Genomic DNA, 12824 nt, shown 5'->3' with positions numbered 1-12824 from the left:
GGTTTATGAGCGTGGCGAAAAATTCGTAAGTCTATGATTATACCTCACATGCTACTAAGAAAATTAAAATTTACCCGGCTCCTTTTTTTTGTATGGGAGCCCCCAAAATAGAATTTAATTGAATTTCTAATTCAATATTCGGTTTTCGGTCAACGTTCTACAGTCTACACCAAATATCAAAATTTCAGGTTTGTATTCACTCGTTTCATCTACAAGCTAGTCTCGTGGCGCGCGGACAGACAGACAGACAGCAGAGTGACATTAATAAGGCTCCGTTGGGTACAGAACTCTTATAGTTATACTGTGATACTGCGGGTAATAATACTGGTAGTAACACGGGTAGCGAAGGAGAGTAGTCATAGGCTAATCCCGGAAAATTACATAGTTCCACAGGGATATTTGATATTTGATACTTGATTTTTTGAATTTGGGTTTCGATATACCTGTTGGTTACGGAACCCTAAAAATTGGACGTTGGTACTGTCGGATAAAGTCAAAGTCAAAGTCATTTATTCAAAGTAGGTACAATTGTACTCCTTTTGATGGTCGAAATTGTTAAACTTGTACGATATAGTGGTGATAATTAATTACGTTACTTAAAACTAAAGCTACGAGGGTTACAAATGCGCCAAAGTCTGAGAGAGCCCACAACAAACTCAGCCGGGTATTCTTTTTTTTTTATTATCACCACTTTACAAACTCACATAAACTTATTAGAACTATGAAAGCTGACTGGCAACTCATTCCCAAGCTTTCGTATCATTTAAATAATCCTTTACATTATAATAGGATTTTCCGATCAGTTTACGTTTTACGAAAACTTTGAACTTATTGAGAGACATCTCCAAAATGTCTTCTGGAAGCTTATTATAAAAAAGTATACAGTTACCAATAAATGACTTGGTAACTTTACTTAGCCTAGAGGCGGGAATTACAAGTTTATTTTTATTTCTAGTATTTACATTATGACAGTCACTTTTTTAATAAATTTATCCATATTTTTATGGACATATAACAAATTTTCAAAAATATATTGATTATGCACTGTCATAATTTTAACTTCCTTAAATTTAGTTCTTAACGACTCTCGTGGTCCCATCCCATATATGGCTCGAACAGCCCTCTTCTGCAGCACGAAAATAGAATTAATATCAGCAGCATTTCCCCATAATAATATACCATAATACCATATGACATAATGCTGTGAAAGTAACTAAAATACACTAATCGCGCCGTTTCTATGTCTGTCAACTGGCGAATCTTTTTAACCGCGTAAGCAGCAGAACTAAGTCTGTTCGATAAATTATTTATATGAGGGCCCCATTGAAGCTTTGCATCTAACGTTATTCCGAGAAAAACAGCGGTGTCCACTAAATCCAATTCCTCATTATTAAGTTGTACTGTGGTTTGCACCTGTTAATAACATTTGCTAATGTGAATTGGATACACTTTGTCTTTTTTCCATTAAGTAGTAAGTTATTATTAGCTTCAAACCACTGTACGGTGTACCACCTTAGTGAGAGAATTGTTTACTTCGTCAAAGGTTTTTTGATACCGATTAATAGGTTGGGATAGCTCGTGATGTAACGATTAACAGGGCTCTCTCCGTCACTTACTCCATACAATCGTACTTAGTCCCAATTTCATTTGAATACTAAGCAACCGAAGTTCATGAAATTTTGCAGACATATTCTAGAGACTAATATCTGTGCCTGTGGTGTTTTAGATTTATCTAAAAATATGTAGTCTTAAAATTACAGGGGCTCAAAGATTTGTATGTGAATTTCTAAGACTGCGTAACTTTGAAACCGAATATTTTAACAGAAATCTGGAAAACCACAGGCATAGATATTGGTTTCCGGAACGTTTCTACAAAATTCCATTGAGTATTATTGGTTAGTATTCCATTGAGAGACGAACTACTTTTGTATGGAGCGAGTGGCGGAGAGACCCCTCTTGAGTATCAGTGGTTTAAATGGGACCGAGGCGAATCGGTCAGCCGGTAGCCCGTGCGCGCGTGCCGCTCACAACTGCTCGCGTGAAGTCATTGATATAACATACCTACATTTCTAGATATGCAGTCCCGCATAGATGAGTTTTCGAATGTGGGTAAAAAAAGACTGTCCAATAACGACAAACGATTTTAAGGGTTTCGTATCCGAACGGTGCCAACGGGACCCTATTACTAAGCCTCTGCTGTCCGTCCGTTCGTCCATCCATCTTTTTAGGGTTTCGTAATTCGTACCTCAAAAGGAAAAAGGAACCCTTATACTTTGTTGTCCGTCTGTCTGTCTCTCCGTCCGTCGGTCCATCCGTCCGTCCGTCGTGTCTGTCAAGAAAACCTTTAGGGTACTTCCCATCGATCTAGAATCAATTTTTAATGTAAGATAACTATACCAAAAGGGGTATCACATGAAAGGGCTTTACCTGTACACTCTAAAACAGATTTTTATTTATTTTTATGTATAATAAATAGTTTTTGATTTATCGTGCAAAATGTTGGAAAAAATACCCGAGTACGGAACTCTCAGTGCGCGAGTCTGACTCGCACTTGGCTGTTTTTTTTAAATTCTATTACAAGTTCGTCCTGAACTGCAATCTCACCGTGGTAAGTGATGATGCAGTCCAAAATACTAACTGGGGTATGGCAGTTTTTATTAAACCCATACTCATCGGCTTCTACACCGAATCAAATCAGGGTCGGATTTGACTTTGTGGTACGGATTGTACCAGAACGTCAAATCGCTTGGCGACACGGCTTTGCCGGTAGGGTGGTAAGGGTAACCAGCCACGGCCGAAGCCTTCCACCAGACTAGACAATTCAATTTAGAAAACGGATTAGGATCGGAAACGGAATAGAACATTAGGCCACGGATACTTCTGTAAGTTTTATTCACTTACATGATTAACTTACGACTATATTCTATATTTCATTAGTTATTTATTTGTCAATTAATTACGCAAGCTACTTTAGTAATCGCGGCCTTGTAAAGAAGACACAGACTGCGTGTTGCCAACTTTCTAGTTCAGAATACTTAGTTTGAGAGAGATAGTACATCTTTGGTTTTCAAATCAACGGTGAGGACTGAGGACCAACGCGACGCGACGCTCACTCGCCGTGTTTCTACTTTTAGAGATTTCGCCCTATTTAAGGCTGAAAAGACCAATAATATTTAGGTACAGCTTAGGCCTTTTTAATGTTGGTTTAGGGTTATGGTAGATCAATTTTTAGACCCACTCAATGTAAATTTTATATTTTATTTATATAAAATGGTGTTTGTTTTGGCACCCCTGGGCGCGCTTGGAACTCTCGTAGCTGCGATTAATTATTATCACCATTATCCCATCACTTACAAATCCAACAAGTGACAGTCAGAAAGTGTACAATGTTTCCTATTTTGGGTAAAAGTTTGACTTTGACTAGAAAAGGCAGAATAATAGCATATTTTTGTAAATACAATTACTTATCATGATGATTATGTGATAATTATCAAGGGGCATATTTAATTTGATAACTTAAAAATCTATCAATTTTTATTTATTTATTTTATAATGCGCCCTAAATCAAGTTATTTCGAAATCTTTTAGAGTAATTCAGGGCGAATCCCTACAGAGAATAGGGTAAAACTAAAATCGTAAGTGGAAACACTGAATTGAGCAAACGTGAAACGTATACGTACGTAACGTAAACTCGATTTAGGTAGTTTTGCTTCGGCACCGTTGATCGGTGGTCGTGTCGCGTGTCAAACAACCTTTCGCCGTTACGTACCAACCGTATAAATACAATTCATTTAAGTTTTCCTTTCCGAGAAAACCAAGTGAAATAGCATAAAATATACGCCAATAGGCTTTCTCAGTGAATTTCTACCCATAAAGTGATCAGTTTAACGGACTTTTGATCGAGTATTTTTTCGGTAAGTGATATAAATACTATTTAACATATTATTTTGTTTGCGTTGTGCTGCACAAGCGTTCGTTAATTTGTTGACATTTACGTAGCTGGTGGTAATTCAATTCACATTGATTTGAAATACATAATAGACGTAGTTAACCTATAAGTATCTAGTACGGACCTGCACCTCGATCTTTACTTTATCAAGTAGGTAGCTACTGATTACTATTTTTGTTGTGTTTTAAACCCAAAAAATGCATATAAAATTAGAATTTACATAGGCGAACTTAATAGGCAGGTACCTACCTATCCAAAGGTAGGTATTCTCTTCCAGTTAATCTTTGGTAATGGATACAGGGTGATAGAACCAGTGCATAGCATAGGTATCTACCTTCATAAAGTCAATGAAGTAAAGAAAAATGAAACGTAGGTAGGTATATAGGAGGTAATCACGGGATCGAACCCCTGACCCCCCCGAAAGAAGGTAGAGTTAACCACTAGGCTATCAAGAGTTTTTAGAGTTCCGTACCTCAAAAGGAAAAACGGAACTCTTATAGGATCGCTTTGTCTGTCTGTCCGTCCGTCGTGTCTGTCATGAAGACCTATAGGGTAGGTACTTCCCGTTGACCTAGAGTCATGAAATTCGGCAGGTAGGTCTTATAGCACAAGTAAAGGAATAAATCCGAAAACTTTGAATTTGTGGTTACTTTTTAAAAAAATGTGTTTCAATTTTCAAATATAACAGCTATACCAAGTGGGGTATCATATGTAAGGGCTATACCTGTATATTCTAAAACAGGTTTTTATTTATTTTCATGCATAATAGATTTTGATTTATCGTGCAAAATGTCGGAAAATTACCCGAGAACAAAACCCTCGGTGCGCGAGTCTGACTCGCACTTGGCAGGTTTTTTTTTACTTCGAATACGGTATTCAATATCATAATAGGCATGTAGTCAGGTGCTGTACAATACCTAGTAGTATCACACATTATGAATATGAGTTATGTGAATGTATGACTCGACCGACAGGTGTATGAATAGGATGGCATGGCATGTCGGTGACTATACATGTATATGTATAGGTTTAGGTGTACTCTATAGAAAGATCGTAAACTGTGATGGAAATATACCTACCACAGTTTACGACGTTTAGGAAACTTGTTACAAAACGTCGAGGCTTCGATGATTGACGTCACTGGGTGGCGTCAAATGTTCCTTTGACGCCACCCACGCTAGGTAGCCTATGAATAGCCTATTTTTCTTTGGGTTACGTCGTTGGTTAATATTTGTCAAGTCGTCGGGGATTCGATCCCGGGACCTCTAACTTTTCTGAATCCGCACACCTTTGAGAATATTAAAGAATTCTCAAGCATGCAGGTGTCGTCACGATGTTTTCCTTCACCGTTAAAGCAAGACGAAAAGTTAGAGGTGCGTGCCCGGGGTCGAACCCCTGACCTCCGAGTAAGAGGCGGACTTCTTGACCACTAGCTATCAAATATAGCTTTATATAGATACTTACGTATTAAGTGAATGTGAGACTAATTAATTGCAAGTAAGTAACTATTAAGTATTAAAAAAATCATTGTCTTTAAAAAAGATTATGTAACGGCTCTTAACTGCCATAGAATTTAAATTAAACGTTTTGTGAATGTTAATGGTGGAAATTTCTCCTAGTAATTTCTTTTGTTGCTTTCTTTATTAGGGTTCCGTACCTCAAAAGGAAAATGGAACGCTTATAGGATCACTTCTTACACACACTTAGGTTATCTGTCTGTCTGTCTATCTGTCGTATTTGTTAAGAAACCTATAGGGTACCTACTTCCCGTTGACCTAGAATCAAGTTTGGCAGGTAGGTAGGTCTTATAGCACATATACAGGAATAAATCTGAAAACCGCGAATTTGTGGTTACATCAACATCATCTTGACAGACAAACATACAACAAAGTGATCCTATAAGGGTTCCGTTTTTCCTTTTATGGTACGGAACCCTAAAAATACGACTGTAGTACGGAATCCTCGGTGAGCGAGTATGACACGTACTTGGTCGATTTATCACACTAATATTATAAAGGCGAAAGTTTGTATGTGTGTGTGTGTGTGTGTGTGTATGTTTGTTACTCCTTCACGCAAAAACTACTAGACGGATTTGGCTGAAATTGAGAATGGAGATAGATAATATCCTGGATTAGCACATAGGCTACTTTTTATCCCGGAAAGTCAAAGAGTTCCCGCGGGATTTCAAAAACCTAAATCCACGCGGGCGAAGTCGCGGGCATCGGCTAGTATAGTATCAAGTAGCACGTCTTCATTGGGAGCTAGCGTTGTGTGTGTGCTCATAAGAAGTAAACTACAGGGGTTTAGCATATTCGACTGTGGATGACGCAGGTTTCGATCCCTGGGTCCGGAAAAAATAAGGGTTTCTGTTAAGAAATTGTCAACAGGTATCCCTTTTTTTTTCTCTCTGGTCTGGCTTTACAAAGATTAGCCAATGTCAAGTTTTTAGTTATTTGTAACAAGTTAGTTAAACTATACAAGAATGGACCCCGTCTGTGCCGGCGCCCACCGACACACGCACGGCACGAGTCAGTTTTAACAACAAAAAAAAACACTCCAAAAAGGCAGAGCACGCCCGCCAGCTAACACCAACACAGACGAAGTCACAGGTATCCCTTCGCACCTGAATTCTGAGGTGAGGTGCGGTTAGAGGGAAAGGGTGACATGCACAAATAACGTTTTTTCCGTCATCTGTGAAAACAGCACTATTTTAGGTTCCACCCATCAACGAGTTATCGCTACGATGAAGCGGGCTCTTAAGAGGGGTCTCTCCGTCACTCACTCCATATAAAAGTAGTTCCAATTTCATTTGAATATTAAGCAACCAAAGCCATGAAATTTTGCAGACTAATATTCTAGAAACTAATATCTATGCCTGTGGTTTTCCAGATTTCTGTTAAAATATTCGGTTTCAAAGTTAAGCGGTCTTAAAAATTCACATACAAATCGTTAAGCCCCTGTAATTTTAAAGCTAAGTACATATTTTAAAAAAAATCTAAAACACCGCAGGCACAGATATTAGTTTCTAGAATACGTCAGCAAAATTTCATGGACTTTGGTCGCTTAATATTCAAATGAAATTGGAACTACGATAGTATGGAGTAAGTGACGGAGAGAGTCCTGTTAAGTTTATCACTTACCAGTTGAGATCGCGGTCAAGACCTAACACTTACCGGGATAAAAAAAAAGGAATTATAGTTATTTACCAGACAGACTGTAAGTTTCCACGTGATGCTGCAATGAGACTCGACTTCTCGAGAGGAGATCTGGTGTCAGAGGCGCGAGATAAGTTGTCTTGTCCCCATGATTGACGTGTTGTTCTTAGATTAGATCCGATAAGGTCGAAAGAACCCCGATCTGTCACTGATAACAGCTGTTATTAGGGCTGCCTAATCAAATAATTTAATAGTCAATAAAATAAAATAAAAAAACATTGTGTGTGTATGTTTTATCTGTATTAATCCTGTGGTGTACAATAAAGGTACATTCCTTCATTCATTCATTCACTGTGCGCAGTTCACACTTCACACGCGGTAGAAGTAAAATCTTCAGAAAAGTTAACTTGGAGTGAATGAGACGATTTCAGAGTATCAGGAGTAGGCAAATTGTATGTTTTTGTTGAAAATCACACTAATAAAAAATAACTATAAAGGAGAAAGTTTGTATGTATGTGTGTATGTTTGTTACTCCTTCACGCAAAAATTACTGGACTTTGGCTGAAATTTAGAATGGAGATACATTATACCCTGGATTAGCACATAGAATACTTTTTATCCCGGAAAATCAAAGAGTTCTCACGGGAATTTTAAAAACCTACATCCACGCGAACGAAGTCGCGGGCATCAGCTAGTATATTACAATAAAACTTAAAGCTAGCCTATGATTTGGTTCCTACGAATTGTTATTACGACAGTTGAAATGCACACTAAAAATTTTTAGCTCACTACGTTACTCATGAGATACAGCCCGCTGACCGACAGTCAGACAGACAGAGCAACGGGCGGACAGACGGACAGCGAAGGCTTAGTAATCCGATCCTTCGGGTACGGAACCCTAAAAATAAAATTTAATAAGTAAAGATTTTAGTTTATCGTATCGCGACTCTGTCAACCCTGTTAAAATTTGATAAGGCGCAAGAAAGGCCGCCGCAAGCGCCCTGCTCGCTCGCTAGTTTTGCTACAATGTGTGTGCAAATATTGTGTTGTGCTGTTTGAGTGCCGAGTAATTAAAGATGGCGTACTATTTGCGGGAAAGGTAACTTTTTATCATTTCTACTATAATCCTAATTTTCTTTTCTTTTTAAAATAAATCGCAAAGATTTTGCATAATTTTACTACTTGAATCCCCACTAGCTAATGCCTGTGACGTTGCGTGAGTTTAGATTTCTAAAAATCGAGCACCCTTTGATTTTTCGGGATGTAAAGTAGTCTATGTCACTCCGAGGTCTTTGACTATACCCATCCAAAAAATCACGTCAATCGTTGCACCGTTGCGCCTTGATTGAAGGACAAACCAACAAACAAATACACTTCCGCATTTGTAATAATATTACGAGTGGTTTGACGTTTCAAAAGCAGATACTCGTGAAAGAACGTTGTTTCCGTCATCTGTGGAAACAGCACTAAGTATTTAAGTTTCGCTTCGATGAAGTGCGCTCTTAAGTCCTGTTTAAACATTATGCTATCAAAAGTACGATAATAGGTACTAGACATTCTAGGAGATCTGACCATATTGGAAGTAGCCGAAAATTTAGTTGTCGACTACCAATTTCGACGAAATGACGACAACAAGTCAATGTAATAAAAACCTTTTAAACTAATGTTCAATTAGATTAGTTTTGTATTATACCAAAATAGTTTCTAAAATTGTCGCCGGCCAATGCATTGGTTCGGGCGGTAAAATTAGACCGCGCGTGAGTTCTTAATGACCGAAAATAAATGACTCGACGACTACGAATCCGACGAAGGAATCCCGTTCGCCGCATATGCTACAGATAAATAACTAAAGATGGAACGACGACCTCCCTGACTCAGTGTGAGTGCTGTGGTCTAAGCGAGGGGTGTCCTGGGTTGGATTCCCGACCTCCATTTGGAGATTTGTAACTGGAAAAGTTTGGTTAGGAGAAAACAGCTTTTCGTTGGATAGAAAAAATACGACTCAAGGTGTGCGGCCGGGATCCAACCCCTGATTAGAAGACCGACGTCTAAACCAATATGCAAACCACAGTTCACGACATTTAGGTTTCTGTTAGAAATTTATAGAAGTTAAGGCTTCGACGTCACTGGCAGGCGTCAAATGTTAGTATATTTGACGCAGGTAGCCCTAAGAGCTCGTTCACACAAGCTGCGTAAGCGTAGACTTAGCGCGTACCATTGCGTTGGAATGTATACAACTGTATGAGGCATGGCACACCGCTTGCGTGGCGTGAACGTTCATGTAGACGTAATGCGTGCAGTTACGTCTATGGGTTCATCGAGGGTTCCCTCACTCTAGTTCACTCTGCTATCAATGCAAATATTAGTAAAATCCATACTCATATTATAAATGCGAAAGTGTGCCTGTCTGCTAGCTTTTCACGGCCAAACAGTTTAACCGATTTTGATGGGTACAGAGTTAGCTTACATCCCCAGGAAGGACACAGACTTTTTATCCCGGAAAATTAAAGAGTTCCCACGGGATTCTTAAAGGCCCATCCGTTTAACCGATTTGTATGTTTGGTACAGAGGTAGCTTGCATCCCGGAAACTGATTTAAAAAAACCCAAAATCCACGCAGACGAAGTCGCGGGCATCATCTAGTTAAAAATAAGAATGGAAAACTTTCTTGAAATGTATGTCCTAGATAATAGAGCACGCAGAACCAGAAAAATATAGGTCGAAGATAATAATAATATATTTAGTTATTTTTTTGCATCATCCGTTCTATATTATTAGTGAACCGATAACCCTGAAACGAGTTCGTTGCTTCCACTTCTATGGGTAGCTAAAATCACATCACACTAATTACAAATATTATAAAGGCGATGTGTGTATGTTTGTTACTCTTTTACGCAAAAACTACTGGTCAGATTTGCCTAAAATTTTGAATGGAGGTAGATTATACCATGGATTATCACATACGTTACTTTTTATCCCGGAAAATCAGATAGTTCCTACGGGATTTTTAAAAACATTTATCCATGCAAACGAAGTCGCGGGCATCAGCTAATCGATACCATACTAATATTATAAATGCGAAAGTGTGTCTGCTTGTTGTTGAAAGACGGACATAGACTACTTCTTATCCCGGAAAATCAAAGAGTTCCCGCGGGATTCCTAAAGACCTATCCACTTAACCGATTTGTATGAAAGGTACCGAAGCAGTTTGCCTCCCTGTAAGCGAAATAGGCAACTTTTTATCCCGGAAAATCAAACAGTTCCCACGGGATCTATAAAAATCAAAATCAACGCAGACAAAGTCGCGGGCATCCTCTAGTATAATATAACAAGTGTAAATTAAAAATTTATAACACCCCCGACAAGTGAAGGTTACAGTAATAACTAGAAAAGAGCTGATAACTTTCAAACGGCTGAACCGATTTTCTTGAATTATAGCTAAGAACACTCTCAATCAAACCACCTTTCAAACAAAAAAAACTAAATTAAAATCGGTTCATTAGTTTAGGAGCTACGATGCCACAGACAGATACACAGATACACAGATACACAGATACACACATGCACACGTCAAACTTATAACACCCCTCTTTTTTGGTCGGGGGTTAAAAATAGGTAGATACCCTAGAATAACCAACATCTTAGAACGATAATGTAGGTACTTTTGTTCGGGAACCGCGCGAGCCGCTTCGCACACTATCATATAGAATAACTTATTCTGCACACAAGCGTGCGAGTTCAACTATTGGTCGAATATTTTCAAGCAAAAATCGTCTATATCGTATAAGCAGTAGGGTTGATTTTGAAGTACCAACAAATATTGTATTGCCCGCTATGATAAAAAAATGCACAATGAATATTTCAATTTCTTAATATCATTGTGCAAGCGTTGATAGTACAATTGATTATTGTGGAAACATCTGAAAAACATGTTACAGCATATAAAGTACATGTCGCTCAAAGAAATTACTGTAAAAATAATATAATTAATTAAAATATTGTGCAATTTTTTTACTCCACTTGTACTGGAGTTTTATAAGTGTGACCTTTCAATTCAACGAATGACAACAATTTAATAAAAAATAAATAATAAGGTCAAGTACCTACATATATTATTTTATATGCTGTTTATTAGGTATTTAATTTTGATCGAATGCAGTTTAACAACTTTAATCCTGTTGCTTGCCTTGCTTTCAAAATGTCGTAGTGGTACCTATAATATGCTATTTTGTCGTTCCGTACCTCTTAATTAACGGCCTACAACGCGACAACGCGATGTTCAACGTTGTTTCCCGTTTTAAACGTAGATGTAGCTACGATCAGCGTACAACCAATTTTTTTGGATTATTGCTAAGAACACTCGATCAAGCCACCTTTCAAACAAAAAAAAGTAAATTAAAATCGGTTCATTTGTTTAGGCGCCACGATGCCACAGACAGATACACAGATACACACGTCAAACTTATAACACCCCTTTTTTTTGGGGTCGGGGGTTAAAAAAGAAGCCTGGCATGATATACGAGTATGTCACTTGCGACTTGAAAGATTTTGAAGCAAATTCGAACTACATAATATTATTTGCCCATGTACTAATAAAATGATAGATGTCTTGTATAGCGGTAATTTATGGGGTTATTAATAAAAATCATAATTTTTCTTTATTTTTACATAACTTAGGCACAAGGCTATAAACGACAAATATTTTTCAATTTTTTTACACAAAAATGGAGTAATTTCTTCGGCATTTCCTGATGAGTATTACATATTTATAATATTATTTTGAACATCCCACGTACTTCAGCAAATAAATAAATTTCATTCATTCATTCATACATGCAGTTATGTAAACAATAGGCGGAGATACTTTTCATAAAACAGTCCAAGACCCTGTTCTTTCGTCCCTCTGTGACGAGGCAACCGTGTGTTCAACCCTGAGTGAATGCAAACACGGTGGGTTCATAATTATTTTTGTCCAATACATAATGCTGTTTCCCGCGAGATAAGGTAGCTAACAGTTATTTCTTGGCGGCTCAGTCATTGTTCGAAATCTCTAGGTACTTAATTTGCACTCGTATAAAAGACAAAAGGCACGGAAGCAATGTATACCTACTATGTAGTTATCATGATTCAATGAATTTATTTATTTTTAACGCCCGACCCAAAAAGAAGGGTGTTATAAGTTTGACGTGTGTATCTGTGTATCTGTGTATTTGTGTTTCTGTCTGTGGCATCGCAGCTCCTAAACTAATGAACCGATTTTAATTTAGTTTTTTTTTTGTTTGAAAGGTGGCTTGATCGAGAGTGTTCTTAGCTATAATCCAAGAAAATCGGTTCAGCCGTTTGAAAGTTATCAGCTCTTTTCTAGTTACTGTAACCTTCACTTGTCGGGGGTGTTATAAATTTTTAATTTACACTTATTACCTTAGTTTAGCGCTCATCACTGCGCTGGGAGATCTTCCATATATAATTAAGAGCCCACTTCATCAAAATTCAGAATATTTTTAATCAATTAGACTTTTAGAAGTACTTTTGAATCGTCAAAAGAATCTACCACTGGTTCGGAATAACTTCGAAGCGATAACTCGTTAGCGGGTGGAACCTAAAATAGTGTTGTTTCCACAGATGACGGAAACAACGTTATTTGAGCGTGTCACCCTTTCCCACTAACTAACTGCACCTCGCCCTGAGACAACCAGGTGAATGAGGTTTGAGAATCAAGAT

At 37.9% G+C, this 12824-nt stretch overlaps 1 protein-coding gene across 1 annotated transcript in view; it reads left to right on the top strand.

Annotated features, from left to right (window-relative positions):
• Nucleotides 1-3720: 3720 nt before the first annotated feature.
• The window catches only part of LOC123880488 (nostrin), an 86524-nt gene continuing 77420 nt past the window's right edge, over nt 3721-12824 (top strand). Inside the window, exon 1 of the mRNA XM_045928629.1 lies at nt 3721-3914. The gene's annotated coding sequence lies outside the window, so the exon portion shown is untranslated. The remainder of the gene's footprint in view (nt 3915-12824) is intronic.

The sequence above is a fragment of the Maniola jurtina genome, chromosome Z, assembly GCF_905333055.1.
Source record: "Maniola jurtina chromosome Z, ilManJurt1.1, whole genome shotgun sequence".
Lineage (NCBI taxonomy): Eukaryota > Metazoa > Arthropoda > Insecta > Lepidoptera > Nymphalidae > Maniola > Maniola jurtina.
Note: the sequence above shows the minus strand (reverse complement) of the source record. Positions and strands in the feature narration are given on the sequence as shown.